This window comes from Heliangelus exortis, chromosome 1 (genome assembly GCF_036169615.1).
Source record: "Heliangelus exortis chromosome 1, bHelExo1.hap1, whole genome shotgun sequence".
Taxonomy (NCBI): Eukaryota; Metazoa; Chordata; class Aves; order Apodiformes; family Trochilidae; genus Heliangelus; species Heliangelus exortis.
The window spans coordinates 129,808,629-129,829,018 of NC_092422.1; the positions used below are offsets into that span (position 1 = coordinate 129,808,629).

The window sequence follows — 20,390 nt, forward strand, 5'->3', positions numbered from 1 at the left end:
GCATCTGGCTTTGGAGAGCACAACATCTTGTTTGATGGTATTGATGTCCACCAAACAGTCAGTTGATAAGAGGAAGAAAATTCTGGAGATTCAAGTGAAAAATACTTGGAGTTTTATAAAATTCAATAGTTGGAGGTAAACTTTTAAAATCGGGAACTAATTTCCCAATTTAATTTATTGTCAGTTAACAAACTTCTAATTACTGATTATGGTGTTGAAACATGCACACACACCTAGAGAAAACACTCCTTTCCCTCAGTGCTCTTTTCCCTTTTTGGTTTTTTTTCTCCAATTGCTTTGCCACAGGTTACACTTAGTCCTGCAGCACTCCCTCCCTCAAAACCCTGCCAGTTGTGGTCTATACACCCTTTCATCATATTATGCTACCTGTGTTCAGTCTCTTTTTGGTCTGTTTAGACAGTCTTCTTTTTCCTTCTCTTCTGTTATTTAAAAACATGGGCAAACCTGGGTGTACGCACGTAGTCCCATCTGGCTCTGCCCCTTGCCTCTAGCAGAGGTGATAGCACATGCACAGAGAGAAAAATACAGCCTATAGTCATAGTTCAGAATAGTTCAAACCAGTGGGGTATTCTTAACCACAGAGGGCATCACTGAATTTAGAAGGTCTGAATACACATTCCTTCTAAAATATTGTCCAGTCTTTCATAAACTCATGGATGCGTTCACCATTCAGAAGAGCCTACAGGAAATATGTGTACAGCTTAATTACCTGGAATGTGAAGAACAGACTTCTTTTGTTTAAGTTAAACCTGTCATTTGCCATATGTTTCCATGTGATTTCACCAAGGTGTCCCAGTGGAAGGTATGGGGAATGCCTGCTTTGTCTGTATGTGACTGAGTGCTGCAGAGAGCACAGCTCCACTCAGCAGTCTCTTCTTTAGGCTGAAGAATTCTATTTTATTCAGTTGTTCCTTTCCAGGAGATGCTCAATAGCATTCTGTACGTTTTCCAGTTTGAGCTATATTGTATTAGGGATCTGGAAACAGAACTTAAAATTTCAGCACAACATAAAATTGTGGAGTGTTTTGTTTGTTTGTTTTCTGTTTCATTCCTCATGATTCCTTATAGGCTGCCTGTTTGTCTGCAGTTGAGCACTGAGTTTACTTTCCTTTATTGTGTATGTCTCCTTAAAATTTTGGGGTTATCTGTGAGTGCTAATAGCCAAGTATCTGAACATGTAAATTTAGAAGTGTGTTTACCTTTTTGACTCACTTTGTGCTTAGGTACACTAGATCTTATCTCCTGTTTCACTTTCCAGCCACTCCCAATAGAAAAGTCCTGTATGTTTTCACAGTTGATCCTCATCTTTTCTGTTGTGAGTAGAATCATAGAATTGGCTGGGTTGGAAGGGACCTCAGAGATCATCAAGTCCAACCCTTGATCCACTACCACTGCAGTTACCAGACCATGGCACTGAGTGCCACATCCAGTCTCTTTTTAAATATCTCCAGGGATGGAGAATCCACTACTTCCCTGAGCAGCCCATTCCAATGTCTGATCACCCTCTCTGTAAAGAAATTCTTTCTAATGTCCAACCTAAACCTCCCCCGGCACAACTTGAGACCGTGCCCTCTTGTCTTGCTGAGAGTTGCCTGGGAAAAGAGACCAACCCCCACCTGTAGCATCTGTGGACATCTGCTTCCCCAGGCATATTGAACTGATTTGGGCATTTGATCCACTGCAAAAGCTGATCATCAGAGCCCAACATTATTTCCTGCCTTTTAGCCAGTGATTTATTTATGGGAAGGACATTGGCTATTACTGCAGGCTTAATTTCTTTAAGTCTTTGGGGAATGCTATTTTTAAAACTCACTGAGCTGCCATCCAACTTTCTCTTTTGTACATTATTTCACTTAAAAAGATGTGTAGGATTTGCAAAGTGTAACTTTCTTACAAATGTCCTTGTGACTCTTCTACATTATATCGTATTTCCTCACTTAGTCCTTCATCGGTTTAGGCTTAATAGCACCACTTTATTCACTATAAATATCAAGCTCACTGGTCTACAGTTCTCTTGTCTAGGCTAGAATATGCTTAAAGATAGTGATTATGTTAACTACTGGTAGCAAGGCAGTGTTAAATGAAGGATTATATATGATCTTGAGTAGTTTAGCCATTATATTTTTCAGTAACAGAAATAGTTCCTTTAAAGCTCTTCTCAGCGCTTTTTTTTGTTTTGGTTTGGTTTGGTTTGGTTTTTTTGTTTTGTTAAAATTTGATGGTAATTTCTACCACTGCTTGTGTTTGGAAAACTCCTTGATTCCTCCATGAAGAAGTACTCTAATGTGAGACCCTTACCATGCTGTTCCATGGTAAACAGTGACAAAAGTATTTCCACAGAGAAACCATCTTCAAGCATGTCTGTTAAAACTTGATCTGTTGTCTTTGCAGATTCTTTGGCAGGATTCCTCATTCTGAAATGTTTTTATACTTTTTCCAAGTTGTTTGTTAGATTTTCATATCGTGTTCACTCTCTTACCCTTTTTCTTAACAAATAGTCCAAAAGTTGTCACTTTTTGTTTCCCTTAATGGTATTATTACAGAATGCTTTGGCTATATTCCCATGTCCCTGTTTTTCCATCCATGTTTTCTTCTTCACCAGCAATCTCAGTTTCTGTTTACCATGCTGTCTGTATTAATTGTGTTCTACATGGTGCCAAGGTTGTCACCTCTGCATTCAGATAGGCACTGCTGCTTTGTTGACAGGGCACAGCAGGGTTGTCCTGTTGCTGACAATACAAAAGAGAGTCCCAGTCCTCACATCTGGCAGAGACCCAGGATGGCACATACACAGAACAGATGGAATCTTAAAAAGTTAGAGCTGCTGTGACTGAATGAGTTTATTACTGACTGTGTCTACTTGATTTTTATGAGACAATTTACAACTTGCCCAATTTGAACAGAATTTGACAGCACTGTTACTTTAGCTCTGATGACTTAGTTTCCTTTTGTTTCTCCTCTGTCGAACAGTTAAGCCTAATTTTGTTCTTAAAAGTAGAGCTTGTTTTAGATTTAAAAGTTCAGTTAATTCTAGTTGCCATTGACAAATATTTATTCTAGCTCTATCTACAAAGCAGAATAAATAAATTTCTGTAGTTACAGACATTTCCATTAGGTCGTCTGTTCTGTTATCCATTAATTTTTAAAATTTTCATTTGTAAATATTAATTACTTCGACCTTTACATGGGAAACAAGGCAGTTAATGTTGACTTCATGTATGATGCACAAATATGTTGCTGAATAATGTTTCCAATCCTTAACTGACTACTTCTTTTTTATTTTAACAATGTCAGAAGCTGCTGTTCTTCATGGGCAAAATGTACAGTTTTTGAAAACTTACTAAATTTCAACAGAAATTTTTCAAAGGCAAAAGTCCTTGATCCAAAGCACAGAGATATAAGATGAATCTAAGACCATGAATGGAGAGTATTTTCCTTGAAGCAGAATGATTTGGCTGAAGTGGGTTTCTTATTTGTCTTATACTGGAGATACAGAAGGTAACTCTGTCAACATTAAAAACATTAGAAAACAATTGCAATCAGAACTGTAACTTAAGCAAAAGGAAATGTGGAAAGTCATACCTCATCAGGTGAATCAAGACTTAGTCCACTCCCAAACTCAAATGTTACATCTGGCTCTGACTTCCTTGCTTCATTTTCCTCCTGTTTTTAATGCTGCAGTTCAGTTGTTCTTAGATTGTGAGTCACAGTGTTGTGGTCCCCTCAGCTGATACAATGCAGAGTGAGATTTTTAAGTTGTATGTAGTGAAGCTTAGAATTCTTACAAAGTAGCTAAAAATTGTAATGCTAAGGAAAATCATAAAGCTAATGATTTACTGTTAGTGTATTTACTAGTCTGACCAAGAATCAGTGTACTCTGACAATTACTCTGACAAAATATATAAATCTAGCTCTTAGCAGAAATGGTAAAATCAAAAGTTGTGCAAAACTATTTGTTAATAGTATCTTTCTTACAGATAGAGATAAATGATGTCATGTCAAGGGCAATGAATGTCTCCTTGTTTCATAATTTATCAAAGTTTCAGTATGTATACACTATAAAGGTAACTTGCATCGAAAACCCTACAAAATCTGGCTGGGAGAACAATTAGTTTACTCTCCTCTTAGAAGTTTCCTGAGTTCCAGGACAAAAAAAACAAAACAAAAAAACACCAATCAAACCCAGCAAACAGACCTTCACAAAACATCATATGCAGGGCCTTAAATTTTGCATCAGAGCATGTAGGTTGTGCTGATGGCATTGTCACCTCCCATCTGGAATTTTGTTTGGGGAATATTTTAGGACACCAGATGCACAAATATGTTCCCTACTCTGTGTGAAGTAGGATTAACATAACTTCTTTGTCATTATAGAAGTGATATTTTTGCATGATACCATGTTGTGGTGTCTGTGGCATTCCTGGAAAACTGGAGAGCAAATTGGGAAGATTAATCCAAAGTCAGCATAAAGCCTTGCAGTAGGAGACACATATGTAGGTTCTCCATCCTGTAAAATCTTCAGATCATAGCTGGATAGAAATTATACTCTGAATAATAAAGAACTGTCATTCTCAATACCTTGGAAGGAATTTGAAATCCTTCGCTTCTTGTTATCTTTGGTTCCTTCAAACACTGTACTGTCTGTGAATACTGGTTGTGCATGCTGCAAAAATTTCATCAGCTGTGATCAGTTTGACATTTAAATATGAGTTGGAAATAGTTCAGTAAATATATATTGGCAAAATCACCAAGAAACAACAAGGAATCTGAGATCTTCAGACTTATTTTTGACATTGGCATTTGGATAAGGTGTGTGGTTTTCTTCCCACTGATGAAAAAGGTCTTGTTAGATTGGGTGTAGGCATTTAAAATTAGATGGGCTGAATCCTTTCCTGGCCCTGGCAAACTTGGACGAAGCATGTGGGAATGACTTTTACTAACATGACTTGGAAATAGGGACCAGTTAGAGCATGAGATACCAATTTTTGTGCCTGTGAACGTGAAAAGTGAAGGCTCTTGGTCAGTTAGATAATGAGCTTCAATTTTTTTGTGAAAGAAATACTCTGTATCCTAGAAGCGAAAGGTAATGATTTATGAAAATCAGAATGATCTACAGTATCCTACTGTAAAAATGGAATTCTGATCTTTATTATGTCCCACAATAAGAAAATTTGACCATTGTATTCGTAATTCTAAGTTAGGAAACTACACCTCGTAACCATCACAGTTACAATTACCTCTTGTGTTTGGTATGATGCTGAAGATCTCTTTACAGTCATCTGCTAGAAACATGCTTTTGGTTTTGAATTAGTGACATGAAGCTGGTTGGGGAATTTTGCTTTTCAAGTATTCTGAAACCTGGGACTGCAGTGGAAGACCTGACTGACTCCCTTTGTTAAGATACACCAACTGTTTTGTTGTACCTGGTTGCATATAATAAACTGCTGCAAAGCCCAGGACCTCCCTCAAGACCCTTGCATTCTAGTTAGAAATTTCGATAATCTTGTTCCAGCCATTAATTCTTTGTGTATGCAGCTGTAACATGCATTTCTTAAGAGTCCCAGTATTGCACTTAGACTGTACAGCAGCAAGGCATTCAATAAATTTTAAGATGCTGAATCTTAACAATTTCATCCAAGATACAGCTTTGTAAGATACTTTTGAGATAAACATACACATGAATTGCTATCAGCAGCACTAGACAAGAAATATCCCTTTGTTTGTAGCACTGAACCTTAACTTTATACTCCATGTTGTATCAAATTCTTGAAATAAATAAAAATTATGTGCATTTGTAGCCAGGCTAAAGCTTGCCTGTACTGAATCCCTGAGGAGCTGTTCATCCAAGACAACAAAAAGAGAAATTGCTCTAATCTTCAACTTGCAACACTTGCAATTTGCAACAACTTTTCATATAGCAATATGCATTGCCCTATCTTGTGTTGCTCTCATTCCTCTCAGTTGCAGAAATGCAGGTTGCTGTTCTCTGCAAGGGGTTAGCTTGTAGTAGATGCTTGGATCATATTTCAGTTTGGTACTGGGATTACTCTGTACCTTTGAAAGAATCCTTCTAGTTGACTGGAGGTGAGGATAGGATGAAATGTCCATGTGATACCTAATGGTGTAATAATAATGCTGTGGTACAGCAGACTGGGCTGATCATGGTTAACTGCAGTACTGAGTGAGTTAGATAGCAGGTAAAGAAGTCATCTAAACTTGATTTATTATCATGACCATTTAGTTATGACTCGTGCAAGTCTTAAGTCATCCAAGAGATTACTAAAACTGAAGGAATACCACATCTGAACTTTTTTTAACTTTTTGTTCTAATAAAGCTTAGCGTTTCAGCAAAATGTTGCGGGCAATTTCTGAAAGGAATGTGGTCCAAGAAATATTTCCACAGAATTGCTCTGGCAGTTTTGAGTGCTGAAATACCTTTACATTAGATGTGACCCAACACATGAAATTTTCTGTAACAGGGATGTATGCTGGTGCTACAAAGCTGTAGATGTTTAGTAGATGAGCCTTACAAGCTGTGCTGAAAGTAGTAAATAATTAGGAATAATAGTCTCTGGTGACTTCTTAGCTGTGAGGAAATGGTGACAAAATGTGAGTAATGCAAGGGACTGTATGGGCATCTGCTAGGAAACAGCTGAAAACAAGCTGAAAACCTGCTTGACTCAAGCTTCCTCTTATATCTTGTATACTTACACTCAGTCTTATACTAAGTCTTAATCTTGGATCTTACGCCAAGAATTGCTGCCAAATAAACTTCTCAATCATGTGGTAGTTTGTAGTTGTCTGTTTTGCATTTGCTAGATTTTTATTTTGCCATGTCTTGCAGGCATACATTTTGCAATTTTGCAATTATTTTGCAATTATTCTTACTATCCAAAATATGTGGTAATAATATTCATATCCAGTCATACCTGACCACAACTTTTCAATGATGTTTTGCATATAGATTTCATGTAGTTCTTGCAAAGGAGAGCTCTGTCTTTGTGTGTTCAAGAGTAATAATTCATCTTTTGTAAGTGTATTGTCATGATGTTACTTGGTGATAATTTTCATCCATAGAGAAAATGCAGTTGTGCTGCAGGGCACTCATATAGGTGTTAAGGCACGTGTTTATTTTCATGCTGTATTTCTTCAGATGTTGGGCCAAGGATTATTTTATATAATAATGTGGTTATAATATTGATATTCTTTAAAAAAATAAACCAAACATGATTAAAATACAAAAATATGTAAAGTAGGGGGAGCTGTGTTTGAGTATATGAATTTGTATGTAATTCTGCAAAACCAGGTTGTGGGACTCTAATATTTGACAGCTGATCACGAGACATTGTTGATCTTGGGTTTTATATTTGCAGATTAAAAACATGATCTGCTTCACAGATATGATATGACAAGGGTCATTAGTATTTGCAAAGCACTTAAGCAATAATAGTGAATGCAATAGAAAGCCTCATGAGGAAATCTTATTGTGTGTCTAAAAATGTTTCCATAAAAATAGGTTAAAAACTATGCAGTTTCAATGTTGTTAAACTATTAAAAGATCACTTCATTTTAAAAATATATTTGCATTTAAAGTCAGTCTCATATATGCAGTCTTTTTAAAGTAAGTGACATCAGTTGTGGGGAATTTACTACCCTGCACAATTTGTGACATGACTCAGGTGCTTCAGATATTTAGCTGCCATTTTTGGCATGCCTTGGGACACCCAAATTATTTCCATTATCTGTGAAAGGAAAGATAAGGAAAACAGGAACAAAGAAGTTCCATCCTTGATCATGTATGCTCCGTCCATCACTCCAGCAGTTTCTAGCAGTAAGGACATGTCCTCGGAACATTTAATTAAATTAGGTGAATGGCAGTAGTTAAAGTTTGGTGCCACTTTATGAAAAATAAGCAAATGCAGAGTACCAAACACTGCTCACCAATTACTCTTCTCTGTGCACTGCTTAAGGGAACTTGTGGAAAAATATATCATATGGTGATGTCAAGAAAGGCATGGTGCCTGGAGTTGTAAGAATTGGAATGAAAGTTGTGTAAGTTGACAGTGTTCTGACCTCTTCTGAACTGACTGACTTTGCAGTCTTAGTTTTCTTTAAATACTTTTTGTCTATATTACTGAACACTGGGAGGAAAAAAACAAACAAAAAATGAGCAAACAAACAAAACCCAAACAAAAAACAACAAAGCGCCTACTGTAGTAACTTTTTCATAAATCTGCAAGGTAATTGCTCTGAGTTTAGGAGTAATAATATTGCATGGTGGTCTTGTCCTGAATAACTGGAGGCTTTAAACACAGTGGGTGAATTGTTTTGCAAAGGTGATATTGCTAGATCTTAGTTAAACTGTGAGTGTGTTTTTTATAGAAACTGAGTTTTGAAACAGTAGAGTCTGGATTCCTCAGCTGAATGGGCTATGTAATAGACACTTTTGTAGCAGCATAGGTCTCTCTGCCAAAATCCTCCCTCCTGTCATCCCATGTGAGCAAATTTAGTATATGTGTGCTAATGAGTAGTGCTGCTGATCTCTGCATGTTCAGTGGGTTTTATGTCCCCAAAGGATCTGCACATGCTCAGCAAATCTGATTGAACCCTATTGCACGTGCACTATCTAATACCACTGCTTTCAGAAAGTGCTTACAAGTGAAATTGCTGTCCCCCTCTGCCCCTAAGAAGTCAGGAAGCTGAGAGCCAGCAGCTGCTGATGTGAGGATGCAGGGAAAGTGGGTGGCTGTATGCTGGCCAGGAGCCAGATGAAGTTGTTTTGGCTGGAGAGGTGTAGTCTCCAGGCTTGGAGGTTGGGCATCCCTCCTTCCAGTCATCTGACTTCTGCTCCGGTAGAGAAATACTAACACATTTGTATCAACATTTGTCTTTGTAACCCCTCATCAAAAAGAAATCTCCTCAGGTTGTTAGTGGAAATTATCATGAGTATTCAGTGCCTTATCAGTGTCAGTATACTTCTGCTTACGTCTGACAAGCAGACTTTGCTTTTCTTAGAAAGAAATATGAAATTATGAACACTTTTAACGTCTGTGTTCAGTAAAGTTTACCTTAGTCGATTACAGGTTTAAGCTTAAAATTCTGTTTCAGAATTTTATTCCCAGTAAATACAGTTAAATGTACCCATGAAGTCTTTTAGTTGAATACTTGTGTTTGTGTGGAAGTGCACTTTTGCAGCTAATGGTCACAGATGTGCATAAAAAGCTGAAACTGAATAAAGCCAGAGCCTGAAGATATGAAGCAAGATGGAACCTTTTAACTCCTGCTTTAGATTTGTGGCAGTGCCTAGGAGCTACAGAGGTTTCAGCCAAACCTGTTTCTCGGGTACTTTTTATAATCTTGTGCTGACCAAGTGCTATTTCTTAAAGTTCCAGTGTTACCCTTCCATAAAGATAATTTTTTAATGTATATATTTGTTTATTTTCCTTTCTCCTCCTTACCCCCTCGTCTGTGATGTACAGATGTTGCTGCTGTGTACTCAGCTTGTAGGAGCAGGAGTTTGTGTCATTGTTGCACTGCTTGTGCCTTTCACCCTTTTTTATACTGCTGGAAGGAATAGGAAGCAGCTTCTCTTATTCCCAAATAATATTCTGACAGTCAGCAAGGGCCTCACATGAAATAATTTATTTTCTTTCCCACATACTTTTGGTTTTCAGTTGGCATCAGGTTTTAACTTGGCTAAACCAACGCTGGTTTGAGAAAATTTTTCTCTCTGAGCATCAGTTCACACAGGCAGGGAGAGTGGCAGGACCCTGAGAACCTGTTGACTCCACACTGAACTTGTCGTCGTTGTCCTCTCTGAAGTTTTAGCATGGCTCCCACTTGGGCGAAAGCTGTTGCCAGGAGGACAATGGCAACCCAGGTGGGGGTTCCCTGCAGGCATGTGGGGAGCCAGGCCTGGTTGCAAGGAGTGCCTGAGTCTGTCTCTTACAGCAGAGATTAGTAGGGAGATGGGGTGAGTGAGGTGCAGGCAGATAAATGATCTGCTCAGCATAGATACACAGCTGAAGGAGGAAGCCAAGAGGCTGAGGAGTATCAGGGAGCATGAGAGGGAGACAGACCATTGGTGTCATGACTCAGCCTCCCTGAGCCAGGTTCAGCCATCAGGTGAGGCTCATGGCTCAGAGCTCTCCCTGTCCCCTCTCCAGCTGGTGAAGAGCAATCACTACTACACTACAAGGTAGTGAGCAGTGGCAACAAGTCCCTGCACAGTGTAAACGGCGTGGTAAGGGTGTCCCTGGGGAATCGGTGCCACCTCCCCGGGTGACCTTGAATCACAGATTCAGTGCTCTGCAAAGGGAGCCAAATGGTGATGAGGATAGTTCACCAAACTTGGAGGTGCCACCAAGGTCAAACCAGACTGTGCCTTGCGCAAAAACCTCTGGAGATAAGAAAAAAAGATGGGTCCTTGTCACAGATCAATCGCTTCTGAAGGGGATAGGAGCAGACAAGATCCACCTCTTGGAGAAGTCTGCTGCCTCCCTGGTGCCAGGAATAAGGACATACAGCATAAACTCCCCAGCCTAGTTAAACCCACAGATTATTACCCAGTACTTATCTTTCAAGTAGGCAGTGATGAGGTAATTACCAGAAGTCCAGGGGCAATGAAGAGAGACTTCAGGGCTCTGGGTCAGCTTGTTAAGGGATTAGGAGCATTGGAGTGTTCTCTATGCCTTCTGTTGTGGGGAATGATGAGGAACTAATCAGGATGAGCCAGCAGATCAATACATGGCTGTGAGCCTGGTGCTACCAGCAGGGGTTTGGCTTTTTTGACCATTGCTTGATTTACAGGAGACCAGGCCTGCTGATTAGAGATGGGTAGAGCTTGTCCTGCAAGGGGAAGGACAGGAGTTGGCAGGGCTCACAGACAGATATGAAGGGGGGCAGGGGTGAAACTGGAGCCACTAGAGAGGAGCCTGTATCCAACGTGATAATGCTTGTGGAGGAGGAGGGTGCTAGTAAGGTCTTACAGTCTTGGTTCAACTGGAAATATAATACAGCAGAGGGTAACAGTCCCAAAGATTTCTAGAATGTATACAAGATAACTGCTTGTAGCAGGTCATGAGGGAACCAACAAAGGGAAATGCATTCCTGGTCCTGCTGCTTGTTAATAGAGAAGGTCTTGGGGGGGGTGTAATGGTTGGAGACCATCTTGGGTAAAGTGACCATGAAATAATAAAATTTTCGATTTTTAGTGAAGCTGTGGCATATTTAAGGCACAGACCCAGATTCACTGAGACAATCTGAATGACTTCCCACCTGAAGCAAGGAGGGCAGTCTCCAGAACTGCCACCTTGGACTTCAGGAGAGCAGACTTTGATCTCTTCTGGACCATGGTTGTGAGAGTCTCTTGGGAGGAAGTTCTGGAGGATGTAGGAGCCCAATAAGGCTGGGCATACTTTAAGGAGTTTTTTTTGGAAGGGCAGTAGATGACCATCCCCAAGTCACAGAAGACAAGCGGATGAGGAAAGAGACCAGCCTGGCTGAACAGAGAGCTTTGGCTGGAACTCAGGAACAAAAAGAAAGTTTATGGTCTTTGGAAGAGAGATAGGCAACTTATGAGAATTACAAAGATACAGTGAAGATGTCTAGAGAGAAAATTAGAAGGGCCAAGGCCCAGCTGGAACTAAACTTGGCCACTGTGGTGAAAAATAAAAATAAATGTTTCTATAAATATATCAACAACAGGAGGAGGGCTAGAGAGAATCTCTATCCTTTATTAGATTAGAGGAAAACACAGTGACCAAGGATCAAGAAAAGGCTGAGGTACTTTATACTTTCTTTGCATCAGCCTTTAATAGCAGGACCAGTTGTTCACTGGGCACACAGTCCATAAAGATAGAAGACAGAGGTGGGTACCAGATTAGGCCTTCCTAACCATGAGGAAATGGTTATGGACCTGCTTCATAAGATAGACACTCATAAGTCGATGGGGCCAGATGGTTTACACCCTAAAGTGCTAAAAGAGTTGTCAGATGTGATTGCCAATCCTCTCTCCATCATCTTTCAGAAGTCCTGGATAACTGGGAATGTCCCGTGAGACTGGCAAACATGACACCCATCTTCAAGAAAGGCTGGAAAGAGTGTTACTAGGACCTTACTAGTTTTTGCTAACCCAGAAAGAGCTGCATGCCCTTAATCAGCATGTTGGGGTTGTGCTGCAGGCTGTGGAAACACTGCTTTGGGCTGCAGTTCACCCTTCACATTATTTCAGATGCTTGTAACCAGGGGAACCCACAGGTTATTATTTCTTGGGGACACTGCATGGGATGTGGAGGAGACCAGCAGTCAAGTGCTTGGATTATGGACATGGCTTTTCTGTGTCATTTGGCCTTGGAGCTGTAGAGTGATCTCTGGCTTGCCTACCTCCATTTACTTCTTTGTTAGTAGAAACTGTCAGGCTTTTTACCAGCTGTCTGCTGGTAAAGTCATGGACAAAAGCCTCTTTTCTTGGTACCACCATCTCCTAGAGATAGGCAAGATGGTTTATTGTTTCAAACTGGTTCCTCTGAAGAAGCTGGTTTTATTACCGGTTCTGTTTCTAGTACATAGTGTACAAACCACACTGATCTATGAAGGTCTCATGTTGAGTATAAACACTGTCTTTCTGACAACAGTTCCAGCTCTGCTCTGTCAATAAGTCACCTCAGATCTAGTCTGGCTTTGTCAGCTTGATCTAGTCAGCTCCTTCATAGCTTTTTTTCTAGCCTGTCCTGAACTTTTGTTCTGTCTCTTTGGTGTCTAACATTGCTTAGGTGTAGAAATGGAGAAGAACAAAGAAAAAATTCTGCTTTTACATTCTGGTGACTGCTTCTGCTTTCCTTATTTTTAGGAACTGTTTTCTTGGTGATATGTGACTTCCCTCAAGTTATTTAATTTACCTGCAAGTGTTTCCTTAATTTTTTCCTCTCACCTAATGTCCCTGATACATTTTTTCATCGCTAAGAATTGAGCATACTTACCATCCTGTTAGACATACGATTTGATCCCCTAGACATTCTTGTAATGTTTCTCTGTTACCTCTTGACTCTGTGTAAACAGGAGATGAGTCATAATTTCATTGGCTTCACAGGAATTACGCGTATCACTATCACCCATGTGTTTTAGCATGCCATTTTTAGTTCTTGATTGAAGTCTTTCTTACTTACATATTGGTTAAAGATAGTAGATGAGGCCCACAGTCTGGAAACAGACACAAACACACAGAGGGTAACATGTTTTCAGTTGTTTCTTTTGTAAAACAAATTATCTTTCCTTCCCAATGGGTTGTGTAGTCAAGAGGTAGAAGAGACTGCCTGGAACCTGTTTGAGATGCGTGGATTTCCTATGGGCTGCAGTGAGAGGGCCTGAGAAATTCTAAGTTAGTCTAGGGAACTGGTAACTTGTGCTGTCCAAATTTTTTTTAGGTTACTTTAAATCTGGAGAGGTGTCTTCTCTTTGGATCTTCTGTGACCATGCGGTGTCTCTCTATGTACCCACTCCCCCCCCTCTTTGTGCTCTCTCAATGTTCCAACAGATTAATTTACTTACTGAACTTCCCTTTATACTTTCTCTTATGGCTTCCTTCCTAAAAAAGGCATTGTACAGACTGTAATGCCATTGCCTTTCCACTTTTATAAATGCCTACCTGAGCTGATCAGACCAAATATGTGACCAGAGGGTATAGTAACCTTAATTTTCTAATCTTCAGCACAAGTAAAGAAACTGTATCTTCCTTTTTCCCTTTATATTTTTTTCTGGTGTTGTCTATATCGACTGCTTCACACATGTTGCCAATCTGGAATTAACTATCCGGGTGCCCCAATAAAGAAAATTCTGGCAATTGAATTTTAACTTCCAGAATGAAGTAATGTCTTTTTCCTGTTCAGAGTTCAGATGTAAATTAAACAAGACTCTTTTAAAATGTATTGGGTCCCAACTTGACAGAATACAAATCAAAGGAAGATCAAAATACAAAAAAAAAATTGCCAGGTTATTTAAGAATGGTTAGTCAGCCTTTATTTTTGTTTAATCTTACCATGTTCCTGTTTTAGTTTATTTTGTAACTGACTAATGGGCAGTGCTAAGTACATGCTTTCTTAACAGTTGTAGAAATAAAAGCTAATTTTTAGAATAGCTGCTTATAAAAGAGATGTATTGAGTAATTAAAGAGGTCATCTTGAGGAAATCCACACCAGGAAAAAATAAAATGTAATGACCCTTGGAAATTGACATAAAATCTCAGCAGCTAAGAGAATGAAGGAAGGGGAGGGAACCCGACATGATTTTATTCTTGTGCAAGATCTCTGTCCAAGCAGAGGTCTAGAAGTGCACAGCTCCAAGAGATGGAAGAAGTTGATTGATTGAGTTGCTGCTTTAAGCCACTTGAAATGTTTCTTGAAAGCATGGTTTCTCATGAAATAATGAATGGAAATTTTTTCCACAAGTGGTGAAAGCATTTCCATTTAAAGTTGAATTTATGTTGCATTCCATGAAAAACATCTCTAGAAATTTTCAAGTGGCTTAGAATCAGGAATAGAAAATAAATGGTATCTACATGAGTCTGCTGCTTCTGGTGAAGGTGTTGCTTCATCTCTTCTGAGATGCTTGTTTGGGGAAATTCTGATGGGAAGGGGAAGAGTTGCTCTGTCTTTTTCCTACTTTTCTCATGTCCAGCTTTTCCTGGTTTGTATTAAAATCAGGTTGTCTGTCAGGTGTCAAGCACTCAGATGTCCTGCTTTAATATCTGAATGAAACTTGGAATTTCAGGAGATATATAGAAATGGCAATGTAAAGTTCTACTGAATGTTAGAAGAAAGATGTAGTTAATCAAGATGTGACCCATGAAAGAGATTGGAGCTAACTTGATTGGCTGGCTGAAATTAATATCTAGCTGTTTCTAGATATGTAAAAAGGCAGAAACCCAACCAATAGATTTCCTTCCTCCATACAATGAAGTTTAATTTGCTCACACCTTGGAAAATTCGTAGGAAGCCCATATTTGGACTGCATGTGAAAAAATAAATTGTTTTGATGGCCTAATTTAATTCAAAGTTTAATCTTGTATGTTACAGGAATATTATTATGTAGTCATAGTTTATACTAGTCTAGAGTAAAATTCTAAAACTGCAATCATTCTACATACCAGTACATATACCAGTGTACCCTGGCAGCCTGGTTTGATTCAAGCAATTTGCTTTAATTGTTTGCAAAACTTTTAAGTAGTCTTATATGGGATTCCATTAAACTGTTTTCATAGTCAGTTGACTCCAGAATTTGTGCATATTTAAAAACAGAGTTTGTTAGTGCAATTGAACTAACAGATTTGTAATGGTAGGGTTGGTTTAACATCTGGAAATCTTTGTCAGGCACTTGTAAACGCAGACAACTATTTATTTAAAGCCTGATAATTGGCTTTTTTATGTAATCTGTGTATTGGCCAGATGAAATATGAAAATGAACCAGGAGCAGAGAGGTTGCTTACATCCTAGTTTGGCACACATTTCATTGGCAGTAGATGGTTTCATTAATAGTTCTCAGATGCCTTTTCTGCCCTTACATATTTTCTTTCCCTTGTGCAGCAGGTGTGTATTTGGCTGTGTGGTGAGTCAGATAAGGGAGCTCACAAGAAATGAGAGAAATCTTTGAATTTTCCTTGTTGGTTGTTTTTTTTTTCCCACTTAGATCACACCCAATGATGCACCAGTACATGGCTGCACAAACACTTCTCTAGACATGAGGGAAAGGGAGCATGACCAGTTTCTGGAGCAATACTGACATAGGTCAGTCTGCAGTGTTCTTGAACTCCCACTTGAGATGGACCAAGAAAAAGAGCAAGACTGCTTGATTCTATAATTTATTAGCAGTCATACATGCTGTTAAAAGGTAATTCAAACTGCCAGAGACCATGTGCAAGAAATACAAGTAATTTTAAAGCTGTCTTTTGAACAGTGTATTGAATTGAGTGTTTGATTTAAACCCTGTATGAAAAAATGATTTTTTTTATATCTTTGTCAGCAATTTTTTTCAACCATTATGAAGGATACCATTAGGATAATTGTTGTGGACTACTTCACTAGTTGCTTTTCCATTCAGGATTTTCACAGAAACTAAACAGAATTCCTTTTTTAAAGGGAGATGTTCAAGTAAACTGATGTCTTCATTGCTCATAGACAATAACTATGTCAAATCATTCATTTTTTGTAGCAATTACTAGATATTTTAAACATAGCTTAGTTTGTAAGTTGATTCTTTGTAAAATATGTCTTGTTTTAAGAGCTTTTGAATAGTTCAAAAGCATAGATTTGTTTTTGATTAATGGACACATAATGCTGCTTATATTATAACAACTTATATTCCATACTCAGCAACTTTTGGATAAATAACACACACAAATTTCATGACACAAGAACAGAGAAAAATATTTCCCTGATGTTTTATCATCATATAAAAAAATATTTCATCATCACCTTAAGGAATGATTGGTTTACATTTATGTTACAGATTCCACAATAATGAAAGTCACAACTTGCCAAACCTGTAGTATTAGCTTGGTTATCAGGCATTGTTTTTATGCCTCTGATATATACTTTTAACTTTTTGTTAATAATTAGTTTTAAATACAAAAATAAAACCCACTAAATTTACTGTACATCTGTTACAAAGGGCTAGTAATGCTGTCATCTATAGCAAATGAGAATATTTGCCATGTACTTTGTCTTTGAGCATTTGTTTGCTTTCCCAGCTTTCTTTTTCTGAAGTGCTGGCTTTTCTGAATAGTACTTCCAAACTTTTAGAAGTCTCCTGTTGAGGTAAATATACAAGTCTATGTGTATAAATTTCTTCACATATTACATTTGCATTTGCTAGATGAAAAGGTCTTTGCAAATTTGAGGGTATACAATGAATATATTGCATCTCTTTGATGACTTGAGTATGAACAAGCATCCAATATCCAGAGATTTCTTTGTGCAAGGGTAACTGTGCTTCACTAGCCTCCAGTGTCAGGTACAAATTCTCCTTTTCTTGTGAATTGTTCACTGTAAGAAGAGACTCATGTTCTCCAGGAAGCATGGACATAACCTTCAGGCTTCAAAATTTCCCTAAAAATGAAGCTGTTTAAAAAAATGAGAACTGAGGAAGCTTAGAGCCCAGAGTTCATGCTTTAAGGGCAAGTGCTATGTCTTCACAGGTATTTAAAATATTGAGCCAGTCATCTACATGTCTTTCTCCATCCAACCATAAAAAAGAGTTGAACCACTTGTCTATGGCTAATTGGACAACTGGAATGTTTCTGAGACCATCACCATCAAGAGCTGTGACTGGTGTGACTGATAAGGCATTTCAGTTTTCATATACAGCAAACATGTCTTTACGTATTAGATGAAACTAAATGAACCTCTTCACATACATTGTAGTCAAATCACCTTGTCAGTCATTGCTGTCTTAAAAGCTAAAAGTCAGCCTATTGCAGTCCTCAGTATGTAAAAGTTGAGATAGGCAAGTCACCAAATAACAATATCAGAGGGCAAAATTTAATCTGCTGAGGCTGCCAGATGGTCAGTACATGTTTGGTTAAATTTACTAAGATGAGAGAATAATGCAGATAGCAGAATCTTAGCATGTTAGGGTAGGAAGGGACTTCTGGAAATTATCTAGTCCAACCCCCTTGCCAGAGCAGGTTCACCTGGAGTAAGTTGCACCGGATGGCATCCAGGTAGGTTTTTGTCATTGTTTGAACAGGAGGAACTAAAGCAGGAAGGCTTTCAGACTCTTGAGAGAGGCAGAATGCAAAGGGAGGGATCTGTTCCCTCCCATTTCCTACCCATACTCTATATAAAGATCAGGAAGGCAGCAGCTCGGCCCTCTTAACACTTGCTGCTGGCTGCCCTGCCACATGCTGGTCAGAGCCCCTGTCTGTTGGGTTGTAGATATATGTATATATTTGTATATATTTGTGTGCATTGTTACTTTATCCCCTTTGTTATTACCTTTCCCCTGCATTAGTAAATCTGTATCCAGCTGTTTTCAGTTTCCAAGTTCAAGTCTCTGGTCTTTATTCCCCTTTTGTCTTCCCTTTGTGGGGTTAATTCTGTCCTTAGGTTTGTGGTCTGCCTGAACTGCTAAGCTGTGACAGTTTTGAATGTCTCCAGAGACAGAAACTCCATGAGCTTTCTGGGAAGCCTGTTCCAGTGCTTCATTACCCTTATAGTAAAGAAATTTTTCCTTATGTTTAGGTTAATTCTCATGTGTCCCATTTTGCGATGATTGCTCTTTGTCCTGTTTTTGTACTCTACTCAAAAGAGTCCAGTCCTCCTGACACCCACCCTCTAGATATTTATAAGCATTGATTAGCATCTCCCTTGGTCTCCTCCAGGCTGAACAACCTTTCTTGGTATGGTACATGTGCCAGTCCCTTAATCATCGTAGTGGCTCTGCGCTGGACTGTCTTCAGTAATTTCTTGTTCTTCATGAACTGGGGAGCCCAGAAGTAGATGAAGTATTCCAGATGGGGCCTCACCAGAGCAGAGAGGGGGAGAATAATCTCCGTCAGCCTGCTTGCCACACTCTTCTTGTTGCACCCCAGAATGTCGTTGGCCTTCTTGGCCATAAGAGCACGTTGCTGGCACCTGGGAGCCCTGGTGGACAACAGGATGACCATGTCTTTTTCCACATAGCTGCTTTCTAGCAGGTGAGCCCCTAGCCTGTACTGATGCATGGTGATTCCATGCTGGTGGTGGTTTGTACTCCCTATGAGCAGTACCAGTACCCTGCACTTGACCTTGTTGAACCTTATGTGGTTTCTCTGCCCAATTCTTTAGCGTATCCAAGTCACACTGGATGGCAGCACAGCCCTCTGGGGTGTCAGCTATACCTTTGAGTTTTGTATCATAGAAAATGATGGAAAAATTGAGACAACCAGAGCAGAAACAGAGTTGTTAAGGCTAGATGGGGTCTCAGGAAGACTCCAGTCCAGTGCTTGTGTACAAAGCAGAATCAGCTACAGCCACTGCTCAGGACAGTGGCTAGTTGACTTTTTATTCTCTTCAAGGATAGAAACTCCATAACCTTTCCAGGTAATGTGATCCAGTTTTTAATCTCACAGTAAGAAAGTATTTGCTTAAGTGTAAGTTGAACTTCCTGTATTTTGGTTTCTGCCCATCACGGTGGAGTACAGTTCCATCTTCTATACCCTTTTAGGTGTTTGTTGACATTGGCAAGATACCTTCTAAGCATTCTCTTCTCCAGCATTCTGAGCAGTCTTAGCTACTCATGAGTCAGATGCTCTAAACCATTAATCATCTGTGTGTGGCCCTTTGCTGCAATCTCTCCATTATGTCTCTCTTATACTGAAAAGCCCAGAACTGGACCAGGCTCCATCTGTGGTCTCACCAGAGCTTAGCAGAGGGAAAGAATCACCTCCCTTGACCTGATGGCAACACATCCAGAGGATGCCACTGACCTTTGTTGCAGGGGCATATTGGTAGCTCATGCTCAACTTGGTGTCCACCAGGACCCCCAGGTCCTTTTCTGCACAACCACTTCCCAACCAGTTTACAACATGTACTGGTACTTGGGTGTATTTCTCCCCAGGTGCAAGACTTTGCATTTCCCTTTTTTGGAATTTCGTAAAGTCTCTGCTGGCCATTTTCCTGCCTGTCAGTATCTCTTTGCATGGCAGCACAGCCGTTTGATGTATTATTAACCACTCATTCAAGTTTTGTGTAGTCTGCAAACCTGCTGAGGATGCACTTTGTGCAATTGTCCGGGTCATTAGTGAAGATGTTAAACAGTACTGGCCCCTGGATCAACCCTTTCTAGTGTTTGGCATCCAGCTGGACTTCCTGCTCCTGTTTCTAAACCTTTGAGCTTGGTAGTCCAGTCATTCATCATTCCACCTCCCTGTCCACTGTCCACAACCTGGTCCACATTTCAGCATTTTACATGTACATGTGTTAGGTGGGAAGGTGGAGAAAGCCTTGCTGAAATTCAGATAAACATCAGCTGCTCTCTCTTCATCCACTGAACCAGTTATCTCCTTGTAGAGAGCTGTCAGGTCAGTCAGGCATGATTTTTCCTTCATATATCCATTGTGATTTTAACTCTTGTCTTTCAGGATTTGTTCCATCACTTACTCAGAAATTCAGGTAAGGATTGGCCTGGGTCTTTCTTCTTGAAGACAGGAGTGACATTTGCTTCCTTTCAGTACTCAAAAACCTCCTGCTATTGCCATGACCTTTCAAAGATTCTGTGTCCCTAGTAATCTTTAAAAATAGCAATGGTATCATTTAAAAGTCTGTTTCTTTTTTCTTTTAGAGAAGTTAGGTTGCTCTCTCTTGGCTGTGAACTGCTATGTTTCAGAAGCAGTCATC

General features: G+C 39.4%; 1 protein-coding gene across 1 annotated transcript in view; it reads left to right on the forward strand.

Moving 5' to 3' along the window:
* Positions 1–20,390, forward strand: part of PAWR (pro-apoptotic WT1 regulator) — a 73,725-nt gene that overhangs the window by 37,112 nt on the left and 16,223 nt on the right. The window lies entirely within an intron of this gene.